We start from the raw sequence: 21,099 nt of genomic DNA on the forward strand, positions 1-21,099 counted from the left end.
AGTCATTCACTCTTCTGCTGTAGGGTGTGCATGCCAGCGGGAGTCCGTCTGACCTTTGTCCTAGAAGATTTTTTTCCATAGGCATTCACTCTTCCGCTGCAGTCGCTGTAGGGTGTGCATGCCAGCGGGAGTCTGTCTGACCTTTGTCCTAGAAGATTTTTTTCCATAGGTGGTACCAGAATGTCCTGTTCTGCCACATGGCCTCAGAGTATTGGGCATGGGACAGGAGCCATAATAAAGTTATGGTGGCCCCGACAGAATCCATTCTGGATGAGGACTCTTCTCCAAGGCTTTTGCACACTGAACCCTCAAGATTTAGTCCTTGAAAAAGCAAATCAGCTGTTTGCATCTTGGGGCTTTTGTCTGACTCATCAACTTTTCAGAGGACCGTGAGTTTAAATGGGCTTTGCAGCCACTTATTTCTGGCCTTGGCCTTGTCACGATAGAAGACTAAATTGTTTTGATAACCTTTGATCTCTGAATGGAATTCTCTCCTCTTCTTCTCCCACGTCCACCTCCTTCCTCCCATCACCACCTCTGCTTCTACCAGCTCACCTTGCCCGGCTGGCTCCTACTCTACTACATTTTGGGGGTTAGCACAGTTAACTCTTCCTATAGGAAGCCACCCCAGCATCTTCTTTCTTCCTTTGCCTCCGCCAGGCAGGTCAGGATCCCCTCTTCCTGGCCTCTCTACTGTCCTGAAGATACCTCTATCGTCGCAGTTTCTGCATGTTCTGTGTCAATGCGTCTCTCTTTTCCATTAGAATGTGCTTTGGTATCAGGATCCCAGTGACTGGACCTTATTCAGCTTTAAATCTCCAGTGACGACCAGGTGCGCAGTAAATGTTTACCGAACGAATGAGTGATGACTAAATCCACTGCCTCCTCTAGTCCTCTTTAGGTAGCAGACATCCCCAACCCCCTAGTTTCCCATCCTCCCTCCCTGATTATCCCCATACTTCCCCGACAGCATCTTTCTCTGCAGGTGTCTCTACCTTAGGTGATCTGCGTCATCGTTAGACAGCTCTATTTTTAGAAAAATTCTTTGAGCAGAAACTTCACTCCAAGCATTTTCTAGCTTTAGGGATTAACTCTGCCATCTGGAGCAAAACAAACCGACTGCCTCCTTTATAAAATCATCTTTCCCGTACTTAAGGAAATTATTTGTCCTTTTTCACTTTTCCCATTTCAGAAAAAAAATATCTAGTTCCCTCAATTGTATATCAAGTCACTCACTTAGTAATTCATTTATTCACTTGATATCTCGTTCATTCATCCATTGATTTGCTCACTCACTCAATTTGTCTTTCATTCTACAAATATTCTGAGTTTCCGTGATGCCCCAGGTACTTTCCCAGAATTGAAGGTGTAATGTTGAACAAGCTACAAATCCCAGCCTTCTCCCCTGTGCCTACAGTTTGATGAGGGGCACATCTCCATGTGGGGTGATATATGCTTTGATTAGAGAAACGCGGACTGATATGAGAACACAGGGTAGAACCTAACCCAGACTGGACGAGGCAGGGGGTGCTTCCTGTAGAGAATGGCATCTAAGCTGAAGCCAAGTAGGAGTCAGGAGGGTCGATAAAGGGGCAGGGAGAGTACTTCAAGCAGAGGCCACAGCAGGTGCTAAGATCAGGGGGAGTGGGAGATGAGAGAGAATAATGGGGTGTTTCAATGACCAAAAGAAGAGTGATAACTTGGAATGTAGGAGGAGAATAAATGTCATAGCATGGAGGGCTCTGAGCTGTGTCAAAGAATTTTAGATTTTATCCTAACTGACATGAGTATCCACGAAGTGTTTGAAGAAAGGGAATCAAGCAGCTGAGTTTTATTGTCTAGAAATAACTTGTTTCCTCTATGTTTTTCTTTTAATTTCCTGACTCTTCCTTTCTGGATCTCTCAAGTTTAGATTTGCCAAAAAATTGTCACGATTTCTGATGAAAAACCCAAACTAAAAATGGGTTAGGGAACTGAGACCGAACGTCCCTGTTTAGCAATCGAAGCGTGTTTTTCTGAAAATGTGATTTCTGACATTATGGAAAGTACCTCAGGCTCTTATCTGGGTCCTGGAAAATAAGGCACCTTTTCGAAGGCATATCCAGCCCCTTCTAACTCGGCAGCTGCCCCTCCAAGCTGATGACACTGGAGATGTAGCTGACCAAAGAGGCTGGTGATACCATTTGGTCAACCCAAGTGACTATTTCATCAGCTTTATTTCCGCAACGTCCTGTGCCCACAGAGGGACACGAGATAACTTTATAGTTCCTTGACCATATTAAGATTCAGCTACATTTAGGCCTTAAAAGCAAGAATATGATCGAAATGTCAAATGGGCATTTGATGGCCTTAATTACATACCCCGTCAAAAGCCAGTCACCTGTGTCCTCTGGGTGAGGTTTCTAAACAGTGATCACTCAAACCACAAACTTTCAAATAAGGAAAGGCCTGATCCTCTGGTCCTCAGGACAGTTACGGAATGATGTCGCCGAAAGGAGTGGAGAGATGAGCTGGATTTTCTCTGAATCAGCTATCAGCGCCACAAAACTGCCCGGTCGTGGCTGGGCCGGGACCACACGTTGCATTTCCCTGGCACGCTTGCTCTCCCGTCTGACCCATGCCTTTCCTCTCTCCCTGTCTTCGCCACATCACCGCTTTCCTGCACCCCGACCTCCTACCCCTGCACCCCGACCTCCTACCCCTGCGTTCTGCCTCCGGGACGTCCTTCATCTTTCCTCCCACATTCGGAGCTCTTCAGACTCCATGGGTTTTGATTCAGGCTGCTCTCTCTTTTTACAGATTCCTCACCAACATGTTTAAGAACATACTGTTCTTCAGTGGAAAACCACAGGTCATTTAAATCACACCCTCCCAGGTTACATACTTCTAGTCTTTCATCGTCTTTGAGCTATTTTACAGCTCTGTGAACTAACAGTAATGCATGTAATTCTTGTCTATAGACGTAAATTCTGTCCAGGGCCGGTCTCAGTGACTTGCCTCCCCCACTTCGGAAAAGGTCAGTTCCACCTCCAGTTGCCCATTCATTTCTGCATTTCTGATTCATAAATGTATCTTTTTTTTTTTTTTGGATTCTCCCTTGAACTCATAATATGTCACTAGTTTCCTCATTGATGAGTTAAATCAAATCTTTCACACATGTTCATGTTTTTGTTAGTATGAGAATCCTGCTTTTACTTTTTTTTTTGAAAAACATTTTTAATAGATGATAGAAGGAGAAAGGAACAAACATTCAGCCCTGAGTTCCTGTGACAATCCACAAGGGGCCAGATGTCAGGCCGCAGGGTGGCGTTTCCCTTGAGACCACCTTACTGCAACCGCACGGACCGTTATAAAATTGCGGTTTCTTGGGCACTCCGAGATGAGGGCCAGGAATTTGTATTTTAACAAGTTAACGTTCAGAAGAGTCAAAAAGCCACTGTGACCAATAATAATAATAAATAAAAAAGCGTAAAGCAAAACTCTCGATACTTTAATACTTCTGGGAGAGATAGACTAATACTGAAATAAAATATAGAACTACTGATGATAGCTAAGACTCATGCGTAAGTTATACAATTAACTGGAAATGCATGTGGAAAGCAAATCCAAGTACCAAATACCAAAGCAAAACTCCCCGTAAGAAATAATGATAAACACAAGAGTTAGGAAGATGTCATTCATGTATCCTACCCCCTGCCCCAGATAAGATATTTTATATATTTTTAGCCTAAGCCAATATGGAAATTTATATTAGTAAATAAAACTATGTTTTATGATATGTTTACTTTTAAGAGAAAATGAATAAATCAATATGCTTTCTATTAATTGATTAACACAACAGACATTGCTCCAGTCTGGGAATATGACATTAAGACAAAGGCTCTTCTATTTTAGTGTTTTTGTTGCTTTTTTAAATAGGAGCAAATAGACCCTAGGTACAAAATAAAATATCTAACATATGAGACTAGAATTGTTGGGAATGCATTTAAGGCTATAATTAATGTTATCATTTGACAAGATTTACCCCTGAAATACTGTGGTGCTAACCAGTGAGCTTTGGTCCCAACACCTGTTTTCTTCCCAGATACAATGTCAGAAACCCTGATACAAGAAAGTTCTAAATGGAAAGTGTGAGTTAATGGAAACCACATATAGCAGGAAATGTCAAGGAAGTAGATGGAGGACATCAATAAATGGTATTTGACAGAATAACATCGAGAGCAAAGTGGGTGCTAGGAACGCACGGAAAAGAGAAAAATCAGTAAGGCAAGTCCAGAGTGGAGTAGCTTCCTGGGAGCAGAGGCTTCCTGGAACTTACGATATTCTAAAGGCTAAGCACAGCTTGCGTGAGTGTAATGTCAGATTGGAAGCCTTTCCCTGTGAGAGGCGTCATGTGTTTAAGTCCAGAAGTGAGCCCGAGCTGTCTGCTATAGAAAAGTGTCAGCAAAAACTTCGCCGCCAGGTACAAAAGCCAAATACCCTCTTACTGCACGCACCTGCCTGCGAGCCAGATGCCAGGTCAGATTCTCCAAAGGGAGATCGATATCCCATTACTAGACTGATCTTTCTTAGATCCCTGAGTAGAAAAGGAAAAACTTCACCCCAAATAACAGATGCCTCCAAACATCTGGATGTTCGGTGTCATGTATTCTAAACAGCAGGTTTAATAAAGCTGTTTTTGCTCTCTACCTGGATGTTAGTCGTCAAGTTCATCATTAACTTCACAGAGTTCCCATATCCTCAGGGAGAGAAACGAACAAATGTTCCTGCCTGCAGTCAGAAGCAGGTTCTGAGCTCCAAGTGACGACATGACTATGTTTAATCAGAATTGGCTTAGCTCTTGGGATTTCCTGCGGACTGAGTCTGCTGGGCTGGAAGGTTTCATCCTGAGTATTCCACTCCCTCCCTATGGAGATTTTACTTCTCCATGAGCCATGGAAGTACTTTTAAAGTTGATAAATCCCACTTAGTTGCTAAGGGGAGACTAGTGGCGTGATTATAACATGCACTGCTGATCGACCGACCAGGCTTTGTAAATGTTGGCATTAAAATTACTTTACCACTAACTAAACAATAGATTTTCTTCTCATTCAGATGTTTGCTAGTGGGCGCATTTTACCCTTCGAAGGCATTGAGTATATTCAAAGTTATCTTCATCTTGCCTTTATGATGACAAATCTCTTTATCTTTCTTTCTCCCCATAACTCGGGTTTCCTGACCCCAAATATAGGCACATCCCTGAACCCAATCCCAAAGCTATTTTGTATCAGAGGCAAATTCATTCCTCTTTTTTTTCCTATCTGTTTTTACCTCCTTTTTAGGATCAAATTAATCATTTTTTTCTCCTATTCAAGAGGGCAACTGTACCTCTCTGAGCCTTTTTGCTTGCTGACCTCATCAAGCTCAGATTATATCTCTTCTACTCCAGACACTTTCAAAAATATCTTTTTCATTATATTTTTCCTGTTTGCTTTTATCTTCTTTAATATGTGTTTCATCTTCCCATCTACACTGAACAATCTTCCAGACCGCAGATCTTAATTCGTACATCCTCCCTTCCTCTTTCTGCCCAACATGATGTGTCCATTTACCAGACTCGATGCATTGTAACGGATTAGCATCTGGGAGAGCGGAGAGGTGAGGGACGATCAGCTAGCCTGCAGAGGTCGTGCCTGTCTTGTTCAGCATTATATCTTCAGGGCTTGGTACAGAGTCTTGCAAACAGCAAGTGTGAATGAGAAAATGTTGAATCGATAAATCAATGTAAAATAAAAGTTTCTTAGGCACTACCTTTAGATAAATCTGAGTTTAAGTGTTGGTTAGTTAAGTGTTGGCCCCCCAAAACCCCCACATCTTATCCCCAGGTCCTGTGAATATTAATTTGCATGACAAAGGGACCTTACATATACGATGAAGTCAAGGATCTTGAGATGAGGAGAAGAGCCTGAAATATTCGGGTGGACCCAGTGTCATCACAGGGGTGCTTATAAGTGATGGGGAGGCAGGAAAGTCGGATTAATAAAAGGAGATGTGCCAACGAAATGAAAGGTTGGAGTGATGTAATTGTTGGCCCTGAAGATGGAAAAGGGCCACAAGCTAAGGAATGCGAGCAGTCCTAGAAGTGGGGACGGGCAGGGAAACAGATTGTCCCCTACTGCCTCCAGAAGGAATGCAGCCAGCTCCTCGATTTTAGCCCGGTGAGACTTCTGACATCCAAAACTGTAAGATAATAAAATTGTGCTGTTTTAAGTCACTAAATTTATGGTAATTTGTCATAAGGGCCACAGGAAATGAATACAGATTACATTCTAGTTCAATTAGTATCTCTCCAAATTCTCCAGACCTCAGATTTCTATTCTGAAATGCTGAAAATCGTACTTTAACAGCTTAGCACATGTGTGCAGAGTAATTGTATACTAGCGATTGACATTCGGCTAGGCTCTAAACGGATGCGAGGATTAAATTAAAGAGCATAAAGTGCTCAGTGATAATTCTGATAAAAAATATGTCTTTCAAAACATAGGAGTTAGATCTAAAAATTGGCAAGGAGCTGGTTAATTTAATTTCGGGAACCTAAGGAGAGTGGAATGAAGAACTGAGTTTGCTAATAAATCAATAACACTCCTTATGAATAAATATTTAATTTGCTAATATACAATATAATAAGGATATCATAAATAAGATCGTGCTCACATTTGACACAGTTTAAATGTGCGATAGCAAATCTTTCATTGCTCATCGGCAGTTAGAATTCATTGCCACTGGAAACTCTTTAGGAAGTAACTTCTGCTTTGTTTCAAATACGCCCTCAGCTTGATGGAGGTTGGGCACATAGCAGGACGTTCTCTCTCCTATGTTTTCCCCAAGGCTGGTCCTCATCGCTGCTTGCGGGATCTGATAACTGCAGAGGTGCTTGCTACCCTAACAGTCCCACCGCCTGCCTCCCGGGACCTGCCCCTAATCGCACCTCTTACACCTACTCCAGTAGTAAAATCACCACGATTCTAAAATTGGGTTCTAGTTTTCCTCATCGCCTTTCTCAAAGCTTCAACAACAACAGAAAAATGCTCTTTACTGTGCTGCCAATGCTTTATCGTTATTTCCTACCCTTGCTCCCTTTATCTCTATCTGCAATAGACAAGATAAAATTCACATTTCCTGGACCCAGCATGTTCATCGTTGCCAAAAAATATACAGATGTAAATTCTTGTCTAATGAGATTTTGCATAAGGGAAGTTCTCAGTCGGGGAGGGAATGCTGTGTTCAACGAATGATGGTTCCCTTCCCCTTCTCCCCTCTGTCCCCAGCCTAGCCTTCCAGCAGATGTCCTGCCAGCTCGCTGCAGCTACCTGGGCTGTGCTCTGGGAACTGAGGCACACTATTTTCCTGTTTGAATTAAACTAACTCTCACGAGGTGGACAATTGGCTTAAAAGTCTTCGTATAGAGAAACTGGAAAGCACTAATCATTCGAGCCCCGAGCCACGACAAGAAAATTCCAGAGCTGGCACCTCCCCTAATTCTGCAACAAGGTTTTATTATCCAAATTATGAAGGAAGAGCAAGGATGATCTAATCAGATCTGACAGGAAGTTAGCCCAAAACACTGACATTATCCATAAGTATATTTAAAATATGAATTTATACCCACTGACATTAGCTATGACTCTCACCTCCAGCGTATCTATCTGTGCCTTGAGATATTAGTTAATAACAGTACGAAGCCATCACAATGAGCAAAGCATGCAATAAGCAAGTATGAAGATATGAGGACACATGTTAACAGGGTTTTTTGTTTGTTTTTTCAGGCATGTTTAAAATCATCCATTATTCATTTCATCACTCCATAAAATTTTAGTAAGTTTTATGATTTAGAAGATTATGTTTAATTTCTTGATTTTTAGAAGATAAAAAGTCATGTATTACTTTGGTACATGAAAAAGGCTGAGATAATAGTTGGAAAAGAACATAGTAACAAGCCAAATGTATTCCTTTGTCAGCAAATGCCATGATGCTATATGGAGACAACATTGCTAAATATTTAAAGAAATAAACATTCAAGCAATTACAGAACAGAACGTTGTCCTGTGAAATGAAAGTACAAATGTTTCTAACATGTTTCTGTTTATAGAATATTCTAGGTTCTCATTTACTATTAAAGCATATGTAAAAAATTTTGGCATGTGACCTTAGAAAGCAAAGATGCCTTCGCACACATAGTTGACTTAATAAACACAATGTTTTATGGAAGCAGTGTATAAATATAACCATTGTTAGAGCAGGCGCTCTAATTAGAAGTGAAGGGGAAAAATGGTGTTAAGTTTGCAGAAGGCACCACACTTAAAAGTTATTTACTGCATAAGTCATAGACAAGCTATTGGATCAAAGTTGAGATGGAAAGCATAAAGAATGCTATATGAAATGCAGTTAATGCAGTCAGTGTCTCTTAAACAAGAATAAATAGGTAAAACTTCTGCCATATTTTTATAAAATGGGAAATGGCTATAGAAATCTTTTTTACGCTACAGATTTTACTGGGGAAATTATCTCACAGCAAAATTTTTCAAGGGGCTGCAGAACAATAAAGAGAGATATGCATTTCTCTTTTACAAAAAAAGGCCAGTGTTCTACATTTACTGACCTTCTGTGTAATGAGAAGTGACTGTCAGTAGCCAGCAGATAAATTTGTAAAAATAAACCCACTCGATCCGTCCCTGCAAGGTGAAAGTGGCATTTCACAGTGAGAGAACTGCTCTCAAAAGAAAATACATATTTGGGAATATTTACATTGTTATGTGATTTATTTATTTATTGAGTCGGAAGAACCTAGTTGGGCCAACTCTAATTTACCTTGTAAGACACAGATCAGGCACTATCCTGCAGTTAGACAGCTCCAATCATCCTGTGACTTAGGTAAACGTTTTCTTGATTCATGTCCTTTAACTTCCTGCACAAATGCTGTCGTTATGCTTATAACATGGTATGTGTGTCTCCTCCATTAGACTGTGAGTTTATTGAGATCAGAAACAAAGCAATCGTCCTACCAGGATGAGAATCCCTCAAAGATGCTCTGTAAATGTTTGGCAATCGAATTTAAAAAAAACAAACAAAGTAGACCAACAGACTGAAATAATTGGCCAATATAAAGCTAATACTAACAGTGACAGTGACGATAATCGTAAAAATGGCTAATGTCTGAACTCTTTTGTGTTTACTGTGTTCCAGGCATTGATCGAAATGCTCTGCACATGTTCTTATTTAATATTCACTATAATCTTGTTGGAATAGACTATTATTACCCCTAGTTTATAAATGTGATAAGAGAACTTGTCCCAGATTATACAGTTAGTTGTCTGAGATATGATCCAAGTGGCCTGTTCACAGAGCCCAGATTCTGTGAAATACGGAAAAATGAAGTTTGACATCCAGTTTTGAAATGAGAATTACAAACTTATAGAATATATAGGACCAATAACTACAATAATAGAATGACAATTACATATTAAGGACACTTGATATAATACAAATTATTCCACCTTAAATATATGGGGAATTATGTCCCATGAGGTCACAGAGTCTACCTTTTCAGTCTGTATTGTGAATGAGATGGTATTGGCTCGTTAGATTTTTTGCAGAATAGTCTTTATTCTGTTATTGCAGAATTAGTAAACGAATGTGCAAATCAAGATGATGGATCAGTGGCATCGTATAGTTGATTATCTCACTTCGTTGTCACAACAAAGCGACTAGGAGTCCTGATGTAAAGCCTAGAAAACGGGCTCGGAAAGATGGATCCTTTAACCCAGCGTCAGACAGCGGTAAATGGCACGGCCCCTCCCCCTCTCCCAGCTCACACCGTACATGGAGATTGTCACTCCGAGATTGAGGCCTGTTTATTTCAGATGGAGAGCGACACGCTTAACCAGAGTGCCCCCAGAACAGTGCAGTCAGGATGCTGAGTAACCCAGTCCCCTCACCGTGTGAAGAACAGCTAGAGGGACTGGCCACGTTTGGCCTGGAGTAAAGGAGGCTCAGGGAGATGAGATCGCCATCTAAAAAAATATTTAAAGTGTCATCGAGAGGAAAAGGGATTAAGCTGAAGTAACATAGTCTAGAGGACAAACCCAGGAATGCTGAGAGGAAGTAACAGGGAGGCAGGTTTCAAACAGATAAAAGAAAGAACTTTCTAGTATTCGGAGAGTAGAAAATTTCATCTTGTAAGATTCAAATGACCAATTGCCAAAAAATTTTGTGGGCAGTCGCTACATGAGGTAGTAGGCAGGATTTACCCACCTTCTTGTCTCGTAGACTTTATATGATTAAATAAAATCAAGAGAGGTTAGTTTACAATATATGAGATGGCATTGTTAATCAGTAACCATAATTGAAAATTAATAATTGCAGCTTATTACGATTTATTCCAAATCATCAGCATCTATGTTGTTTCCTCAACTGTGAAATGATGATAATAATAATAGTACCTTCTTCATGGTGTTGCTGGGGATTAAATGAGTTAATTTCTATAAAGTACTGAGGATGATGCCTACCACAGAGTAAGCATAACATTTTTACTATAATTTTATTAGTAATAATAATATTTACATGCCATTTAATAGACTCTCCCTATGAGCTACAGACAGGATTTCGTTTAGGTCTCACCGCATCCCTGATGTAGGCACTGAATCTTTCTTTAATAGATAAGAGCAGCAACACCATATCCAGCACACCATGCTGCTACTGGTCACCTATATGTCATCTCAAAACAATAATTTATAACAAATTATGACAATTTATGACAAAGGGGATCAGTAAACCTTCTTCTAGGTGAAGAGCCTGATGTGGAGTAAACCAAACCCCCATTTAATTCTGGGGTTCGGTAAGAAAGGACAGTGCATTGGTTGGTTCTCGTATTGCCTGGTTTCCGGCATATGTGCATTACGAGGAGGGCACGTAACCTGAAGGCCCTGGTACAGCCCTCCAGCTAGCCTCGGGCTTTTCAGAGGAAGGGGAGGCGAGGGGCAGAGTTCAATAGGGTAGACAGAAAAGCCAGGCCGTGGAGTTCCTCAGACCTGCTTTCTAATCACAGCACTGCCACTTAGGCAAGTCATTTAATGTCTTTAAACTTATTCCTTTCATTTATAAAATGGGGGTGATAATGCTCACCTGTCAGGGATGCAAAGAAATTGAAAGGCATAACATGTAATTAAGCAGCTGTTGCGATGTCTGTCCGGGGCCCCATAAAGTCAGCCCCCTTCCTGTTCATTTCTGCTCGTTGTGGTTTCTGTCATCATGCTCTGCATCTGCATCCACTACCCGTCCCCCCTACCGCTACCCCCACCTCCAATACCAGAGAGCAGAGCAGCTCCTCACCTGAAGTTATAGTTTGGAACTTCAACCCAAGCAAGTACTGTTAGGGTCTCTAGAGACAACCCAGAAAATAAGTGTTTGAATGGGATCTGAAGACGCTCCATTGACAGCCAGTGTCAGATGATTTCATAGTCATCTAGAAGCAGCAGAAAGGTTACAACAAAACTGTGCTTGAAATTCCACCACGCCAGCTCCCCGCCTTCAGCTTGAAAATCGGGATGCCTTCAAAACGATGACATTTACACCTGGTCGAAACACCGGGAGTTCCAGCCTTTCCCAGAGGATAAGATTTGGTTCTGGGATGTAGTAATGCCATGAAGTCTTGGGAAATTGAGAGGGTCAGATCTGGGATGCCTTCAAAACGATGACATTTATACCTGGTTGAAACACCAGGAGTTCCAGCCTTTCCCAGAGGATAAGATTTGGTGCCATGAAGTCTTGGGAAATTGAGAGGGTCAGATCACAAGACCAAACTGCTCAAAATGTTGGGGCTACCGTAGAAAAATTAGCTATTGCAGGACTCAACCCAGCATGGGTCTGAGGTAGAAAGTTTTGAATTTGTAGTGCCACCAGAATTTAACGAGCTGCTTCGACACATGGTGGGGCCTTGGAAAACAAATGTCCCAAACTCTCATTAAACTGTCTAGTAGTTTTCCAGAATTTCCTCTCTCATCATAGCTGATGATCAAGACACAGACGCGCACACCTTAATAAGTTACTAGAAAAATGTCTGATAGTTCAATGATATTTGAGAGAAAAATCTGTATTTTCATGTTTTACAGGCAGTAGAAATAATTCACAAAGTTCCTGAGACTCATTCAGCTTGGCTACATTTCTTAAAATATTTTCATAAATTTTGAAGAATAAATACCATTATTGGGCACTAAGAAGGTTACAGTCCAAAAGATCAGCCATGGCACTCAATTCACTCACCTCAGCATCCACTCCAATGGGTCTTATTGACAATTATCTTCAGACTGAGCCCTGTGCCCCATGGCTGGCATCGCTCAACGTAGGTAATGTTTCGTTCATACACGGAGCTGGCCTTAAGGTACATTAAGATGACAGCGTGTGGCCTGTACGGTCGTTATTGTAGCATGTCATTTTTAAAGACATCTGAAGAAGTGAGGATCCATTCATTGATGAATTACAGTATAGGGGAAGAACTTCATAGTGACGGGAAAGCTGAAAGGGTTCCTAGTCAGGGACTGAACAATCACTTAGCAGGCGACTTTTTAGAAAATAAATAAATAAATAAATAAATAAATAAATTGTCATTTTTAGACATCCGAAGAAGCATAGATCCATTCATTGATGAATTACAGTATAGGGGAAGAACTTCATAGTGACGGGAAAGCTGAAAGGGTTCCTAGTCAGGGACTGAACAATCACTTAGCAGGCGACTTTTTAGAGAAAAAAAAAATAAATAAATAAATAAATAAATAAATGAATGAATGAATGAATGAATGAATGAATGAAAGCGCTGGATAATCAGATTCCTTTTCCCTCCCAACCTCTCCAATACTTGTTATTACTCAGATTCCTTTTCCCTCCCAACCTCTCCAATACTTGTTATTACTCAGATTCCTTTTCCCTCCCAACCTCTCCAATACTTGTTATTACTCAGATTCCTTTTCCCTCCCAACCTCTCCAATACTTGTTATTACTCAGATTCCTTTTCCCTCCCAACCTCTCCAATACTTGTTATTACTCAGATTCCTTTTCCCTCCCAACCTCTCCAATACTTGTTATTACTCAGATTCCTTTTCCCTCCCAACCTCTCCAATACTTGTTATTACTCAGATTCCTTTTCCCTCCCAACCTCTCCAATACTTGTTATTACTCAGATTCCTTTTCCCTCCCAACCTCTCCAATACTTGTTATTACTCAGATTCCTTTTCCCTCCCAACCTCTCCAATACTTGTTATTACTCAGATTCCTTTTCCCTCCCAACCTCTCCAATACTTGTTATTACTCAGATTCCTTTTCCCTCACAACCTCTCCAATACTTGTTAATACTTGTTGATAATGGCTCTTCTAACAGCTGTGAGGTGTTATCTCATTGTGGTTTTGATTTGCATTTTCCTAATGCTAGTGAAGTTGGGCATCTTTTCACATATTTGTTGGCCATTTGTATGTTTGCTTGGGAGAAGTGTCTGTTCGGGTCCTCTGTTCATTTATAATTGGACTGTTTGTTTTTGTTGTTGTTGAGTCGTATGAGTTTTTAAATGTATTTTGGACATTAACCCGTTATTGGAGGTGTTGTTTGCAAATATCTTCTCCCATTCAGTTGGTTGCCTTTTTATTTCATTGAATTTCTAAGTGGTTTTAAGTACTGAGATTCTAGGATTCTGAGGGGAAGAAAGAAATAAAATATTCTGCAGTGTGACTTGTTCCCACCCCTGAATCCACTGAGCTTGGGAGTCACATAGAGCCATTTTTAATGTATGTGTGGTACATGTGCTTGGGAAATATCTCGCACATGTATTCAGAGATGCGATGCAATTAAAATATGAAAAAGGCCTTAAAATAATATTCATTTCAGAGGAGATTGAGGATCAAAGGCTGAAAAATTACTCCAAACCACTCAGCTCGTGAATTTTAGAGCTAGGGTAGCTCATTGGAATCTAAATCCTGTGACCTTCCTGTTGATTTTTCCTAGAGCAATTAAGGAGGCATAACATCAATAGACATAATGTCAAACTGGACATGGGTGAACTCTGAGGGGGAATCAAAGACACCTCCAAAGTTCTGAGTCCGTTTAAATGGCAGAATGGTGATAACATTGATAGAACAAGGAAAGACCGTGGAGAAACTTGTTTGGAAATTGTTAATGTTTGAGTTAGTTATATTTGAAGATGACTGCGATCATTGAGAGAACAAAATCCAAAAAGTAATTATGAAATAATAACAGCTAACATTTAATACTTGTCAGACAATTATTATAAGTGTTTTTTGTTTATTAATTCATTTAATACTCATCACAGCTCTAAGAATAAGCACTATGAGTGGGGAAACTGAGACACAGAAAAGTTAAACAGCAGGTCCAAGGCCACACAGCTAATAAACGGGGAGCCAAGAATTGTACCCAGAAGTCCAGCTCCAGAATCCACGCTTTCAGTCATTACACTCTGGTTGAAGAAAGCTTAGAAGATGTGCATAGAAATCTATGGTCACACAGATTAGGGCCCTGCCACACCCAGGGTAAGCAAGGCAAGGCTTCTCAGAAGAGGAGAAGCTTGAGTGGGAAAGTTAACAAACTACTTCTCATGTACTAACATGTGATCCTGTTTGACCACTGCATTTTTTTTCTCATAGAAAAATCAGATGAAAGAAAAAGAAAATGAGAAGTAGCTCTGTAAAAGTGTGTGACAGAGCTCAGGTCCCAGGAGATCTTCTTGGTAGTAATTTTTATCTGCTCATAAGACTGGCTTGATTGTTTGGACTTAAGGACCAAGCAATTCAGCCAAGTAACACAACAGCCCTGTGTGACTGTTCCTCTTTCAAATGTTTTCTAACTGTGCAAAAATTGTATTTAACAGAATGAAACCATCAGCAAAGACAAAGAAAAGCTGGTTGTGTTTACAGACATGATCAGGTCAAAAGTAGATGGAGACTATCCCAGTCTCGCTTACTGTAATCAATATTTAGCCCAGAACTATGTACAACACGGTTCTTAATGATGGTTGCTGAAGATGACATATTGAGGCATTTGCTATAAAAATGTGAAACACCGGCTTACAGTAGGGAGAGTTAGATAGAGGCAGAGCTGCGTGGATGGAAGCTTCCTGGGAGCATTGTGGAAAACATCATTTGGATGTGATCCTTGGAAAAGGAGTTGATTTATTACTATTGGAAGGGTGCGTGGGAGAAAGGAAGTAAGAGGTTATGAGAGAATGACCCTCTGTAATGGTGGATGGGAGGATTCTCGCAGTATGTATGTTAGTATTGCTGTGTCACGAAGGACTTTGAATTTCCTGGGTCTGTGCTGTCTGACATGGTAGCTGCTGGTCACATGTGGCTGCTGAGCACTTGAAATGTGGCTAGTCTGAACTGAGATATGCCATAAGTGTGAAACACAAACAAGATTTCAGACTTAGTATGAAAAAAAAATAATGTAAAATATCTCAATAATTTATATTTGCTTATATACTCAGATCAAATAAATAAAATATATCCTTTAAATAAAATAAAATATATTATTAAAATTAATTTTTATCTGGGTCATCTTACCTTTTTAATGTAGCAACTAGAAAGTTTTAAATTCATATGTGGCTCACATTATATTTCTCTTGGGCAGCACCTCTGTGAGCCTTTCAATGGATCAGAGACATCCCTGCTGGGATGGCGAGCTCTGTCATAGTGGTTGAGTTGACAGTGGGTGGGCGGATAATCTTGGTGGGGAGGTTATCACTGGGACTCAAAGGATATCTGGCAGCACTGCTCTCTGACCATAGGAAACCCATCCTGGGGAGAATAAGTTAGGAAAAGGTGTTGCATTCATGGGAGGAAGTCTTTTGCATCTAGAGACAGGGCGAGGAGAGTCAATGACTGGCTTCGTGGAGGCTAGAGGCTGAAAGGGAGCCAGGAATTAGTGACCTCTGAGAAACAAGCTGGTGTCATAGAGGTTGGGAACTAGACAAATGCTGCTTTCAGGACGGGGGCTCAAGAAGGTTTCTTTCAATACAGCAGCCTCCTCCTTGGAAAGATACCTAACTGGACACTGCTTGTACTCTCTGCTTCAATTCCTTTATGTCCTTCCCTAGTAAGTATTTTTCTTAGTGTCATTGAACCTCATGTTTGCCTGGCAACACAGAGAAGTTTTGCATGAGCTTAGCGGGATTTTTAAAGGGAGCAAGGAATGACTCCAAGAAACAGAGGTACTGATATGAAAGAGGAATATTTTAGTGTTTGAGAGGATGAAACTTCCATAACATCAGAAACTGTGTCTTTATTGTTCTATGAACCCTTTGCATCTATCACAGTGCCTAGAATGTAGTAGGTATTCAATAGTCATTTGATGAATGAATTAATGACTCAAGAGGAAAGTGATTTTGAAGAGGACAAAGTCAGACCAGCTGCCTTTCCCTAGCAGAAGCTACTTGGTGTAATTCCTGGAAGATTTTGCCTTATAGAAATTAAAGCACATACTGAAGTGAAAACTGGATCTTCCACAAATAATGGAGGAAGTGAATTCTAATAAAACAATTATTGCTACCATCAATGGAGGAGTTCCCATGAGCCAAGGCTAAGGCCTTTACATGTATTATTTCATTATATCTACATCAAAGAATTAACTATGACCTATGTAACATTAAATCTCATTTTATAGTGAGGCAACTGAGATGTAAAGAAGTCAAAGAATCAGCCGAAGTTTACAGAGTTAGCAAGGGTGGAGCTGGAATTGAAATTCAGACATTCGGACTCCAGAGTCCATTCTTCCAATCATCATGTTATAATTGTATTTCAATTAAGTAGCATCTATAAATTGAAATATGCATAATGTCTCTTCTTGTGAAGGCTTTGCTCTTTGTATGAGTGTGTGGGTGAGTACAAGTAACTGTGCACGTGTGTGCTATCACTAGGATAAAAGACATGTTTCTCTGTTTTGATCCATTCCCGTAAGATATGAATATTGGATTAATTCAGCCATTGGAATATCTTCTCAATAAATTCACCTCTTTCTTTGAATTATGTTAAAAAGTGGTTACTTTTAATATAGTTGCATATGGAAACATTAAATTGATCTCTCAGATTATCACATTCTATAACCAGAGCTAATATTTCTCGCTCTAAATTGTCGATACACTACTACTACTACACATGCACGTGAACGCACACACGCACACACACACACGCACACACACACGCACACACACACACGCACACATGCACAAACACATCTTTGAGCTCAAAGAGCTTTCTCAGGACTACATACCTTCCACTTACAACAGGTCACCTAGAAAACTTGTCAATCCTATTCAAATAACAGCACATAGAGATACCAGGCTCTGACTTTATCTTTAGCCACTTTTTTGTTATATGCAAAACTGTTTCTTACAGTGCTATATATTTATTTTTAAAAGATGTGAAAACAACATTAGTGTCAAGTGAGAGGAGTAGTTAAGCAAATTACAATAATTCTATAAAATGGCACATTACACTCTATTAAAATTATAAGTAAAAAGAGGTTATTGATAAGTACAGAGAAGCCATAATTAAACATTAAGTGAAAAAAATAGGACATAACTATATTTGAATTAAGATATCCATGCTGTATAGCAATATTTGTAGAAAAAAGGATATATACTAAAATAGTAACAGTGTATATATCTGGATGCAGAATTAGAGGTCTCTTTCCTCTCGACATATTTATACTTTCCAAGTTTTCTATTATACACACACATTTGTTTATATACGTACATATGTAAATTTTTTATAATTACAGAAAATGTAGTTGGGGCTGTCTACTTTAGATGGGGTTTTTTGAAAAGACCATTCTGAAGAGATGACATTTTGAATTGAAATTATATGAAGGAAAAGGGCCAGTTCCTCAAAAGAGCATTCTGGGCAGAAGAGTAGCAAACCCTTTAGGGACTGACAGATGACAAAGTGATGGGACCATAGGAGCTGAGAGTGGAGAATGGCAGGGAGGGGGTTGCAGAGCCAGGTGAGGGTCAGACCCTGTGTCAGGAGAATGACATGGGCTAGAATTCCAAAAACGTGAAGTGTTGGAGTTGCCAGCAATGAATTCTACCCTTTCCTGGAGAGATCATGCTCATGGTGAGTAAACTGTCTAACGCGGACCCAGGGACAGATTCTGAAATGTTCTAACTGCAATCTTACAGTTATTGGTCATCTCAGAAGCAAAAGAAAAATGTGCTAAGGACATGTATAGTTAACATGAGGGATAATTACACACTCACACACACACTCAAGGTGTTGATGCTACCACAAGAATTCGGCCATGACTTTTGCTTGTCAGGTTGCCCGTTATGCATACAGGTTGCTCTGTAAAGGCAAAGCCATGGGTCCAAGTTATGCTGGAGTCCTGAGGACCAGAACTCAACATGGAATCGTTGGTGTTGCTCTTTGGGCAAAATGCAAAGGAGAACAGGTATCCGAGTCCTGAGGGGGGATGAAGAAGCAAAGACAGCAAGGTCCAAGGGAGCAATTAGAGAGGACATGGAAAAGATGACCCAAAGGGCAGGACCAAGACCAGAGGGCAGAGCAGAGGGAGCTCACTGGTGTAAGGAGTGGAGTGAGGAGAGGCGCCCAGGAACAGGATTCCGGTGGTGGGAGCGCTCACACCACACACATGGACACACCTCCGGGGAGGAAGCCGCTTGTGATGGGGTACATAGTGGAGCTGATCTGGAGAACAAATGGATTGCTATTACAGTAGGACTAAGTTTATAATTCTCCTGTGGAACAAAGGAGGGGATAGGAAACAGGCTCAGGCTATTTTTACATGTACATGCCCTCGAGACCTTCATTCAGTGTTTTGCAGATAGACAAGACTCAACAAATATTAACTGATTTGAACTGGCAAAAAGGCTATGAGCAGAAAGCCAGCACTTCTCTAAAGTTTCCAACTAGATTCAAGATGCCCAAAGACACCTTAGAGGTCCTGACAGCCAGTAATGGGGAAATAACTGGGCGGAACCAGACCCTCTGCCCGGTTTACGCCAGACGGCCCTGCTCTTCTCTGAGTCACAGATGGAGACAGGGGAGATTTCGAAATAGGATTCTAAGGAGAAACAATATTTGACGGCCATTGACTTTAGGGAAGATGCATCTATTTTTCGCCCTTGTTAGCCAATTCAAGGCAAGACATTTGGGAGCTCGCAAAAAGCGAGACAGGATTCCTGGGGAGATTCTTCACACGTAACATTAAAAAAGATAATCCAGTTGATGTCTTTAGAAGGATAGTTCCCGATCAACATAACCACCTTGATCACCAGCCGGTCATTGTGGGTCTTCTAGACAGCAGGGCCTACCCCAGGAGGTGATGTCCACTATTACGATGCCAAAGGAGTCCTCATCATCATTTTCTCCACTCTCTTCTGTTCCACCCTGGCCTATCACAGACGAGACCCTGCCCTTCCTTCCACTGCTGACATATATGACGTGCAACTCCCATCTGGCAGCTAGCTGCTCACGACAGCTGAGGCCTGGCTAAGAGCTTCTGTGAGGGCCTCAGGAAGTTCTCTGGGCGAGCCCTGCGTTTGGTCAATTTTCTTTGCCTTCTGCTTTGAGAGAAACAGAGAGGAACCATCTGACTTAATTGTTTGTAGGCGGTTAAAAATGGGGAATGAGGGTGTCAAGCTTTTCATGTACCAGATAATATCCTCTGACTCCAGAATTACTTTAATTAAAAAACCACGACTTCAGCGATGCTCTCTCAATGCATAATATTCGCAAGAATGGCAAGAAAGTGAAACAAATCTACAGTTAACATTTTGGCAAACTTCCTTCACTTGTGTGTATTTTTATAAACCCTAACATAATAACAGTTCTGGACTTTTAATTTTTATTTTATATTTAAGTGACAAAGAAATTGTGGGATGGTATTTCGTCATAGCTCTCTCCCATCTTCTTAGAAATATAAATTGCTTGAGGGGGGACTGCTGTAATTTTAGACCAGAAAACACATGCCAGATGGCTTGTGTGAAGCTGACCCGCCCAAGGATGTATGCCTCAGTTATTAGGGCTTGTTCTAAATATTACCGCAAAGCCCCTGGAATGACGGGTTTGAACCCTCACTTATACTTAACTGCTGACATGTGGCTTTGTTTCTGTGTCTTGTGCTCCTATACCCACTTATGTAAAGGAAGCACCAATTAGATAACACTCCATTATTAGAGAACCAGGCACAAGCCAGCTGAAGCGGGAGACCCGCCTTCTCGCCCAGAAACAATGTGAAGCCTGCCTGGCCCAGGGTCTCCGGGCCTCAGTCACTCTTTGCTTTTGAGATTCTCCAGCACACCCTATAAACATGTCTAAGGCTGTCCTGTTCAGTTTGTTTTTTTCAAACTATATTGTCCAGGGTAGAGAAAAGGGAAATCTAGCTGGACCCTGGAGATGACAGCAGGGAGGGAAAGAAAGGCAAAAAAAAAAAAATAAAATAAAATAAAAGGGTAAAAATAGGGAAAACAGGAAACAGGCTAGCGAGAAGAGACAAAATGCCAGAGTCAGGAAGCAGGATCTCTGATCTCTCTAATCTCCACTGTGCAGCTGGTTTGCTGCACAGTTTGTACAGATTCAGTGGCGGTCTCTGTGCGGCCTGGTGTCACCTGTTCAATAAGGCCTCATCTTCGTTTCCAAGAGGAATGGACGCCTTTGCTTGCTTTGCTCCTGCATGACAGACCCCTTTCTATTCTTAAGGTCTCAGTCTTAATGCCACGTCCTAATCCTGACCTCCCTAACTCAAGTGGCATGAACCCAACCTCATTATTCTCTACATTTATTTCCTGCATAGCTCTTATCTGTCATGGTCGTGTTATAGTTTGTTTATTATTATTACTTATTATGATTCTTGTTTATGGCCTCTTTCCCCAGCGGCTGTAAACTCCACAAGAGTGGGAATACATCTCTCATATCGCTACCCTGTCACTGGAATTTAGCGCATGGCTGGCCTACAATAGATGTCTAAAAAATATTTATTAATTGTTGAAGTCAGTGAATGAGTTTACCGGATGGTGTAGATGCCATGTGAAAGGAATGGGAATTTAG

At 40.8% G+C, this 21,099-nt stretch overlaps 1 long non-coding RNA gene across 1 annotated transcript in view; it reads left to right on the plus strand.

Moving 5' to 3' along the window:
- LOC112469225 overlaps positions 1-21,099 on the plus strand; it is a 294,384-nt gene that overhangs the window by 52,160 nt on the left and 221,125 nt on the right. The window lies entirely within an intron of this gene.

This window comes from Pteropus alecto, unplaced genomic scaffold, assembly GCF_000325575.1.
Source record: "Pteropus alecto unplaced genomic scaffold, ASM32557v1 scaffold238, whole genome shotgun sequence".
NCBI lineage: Eukaryota > Metazoa > Chordata > Mammalia > Chiroptera > Pteropodidae > Pteropus > Pteropus alecto.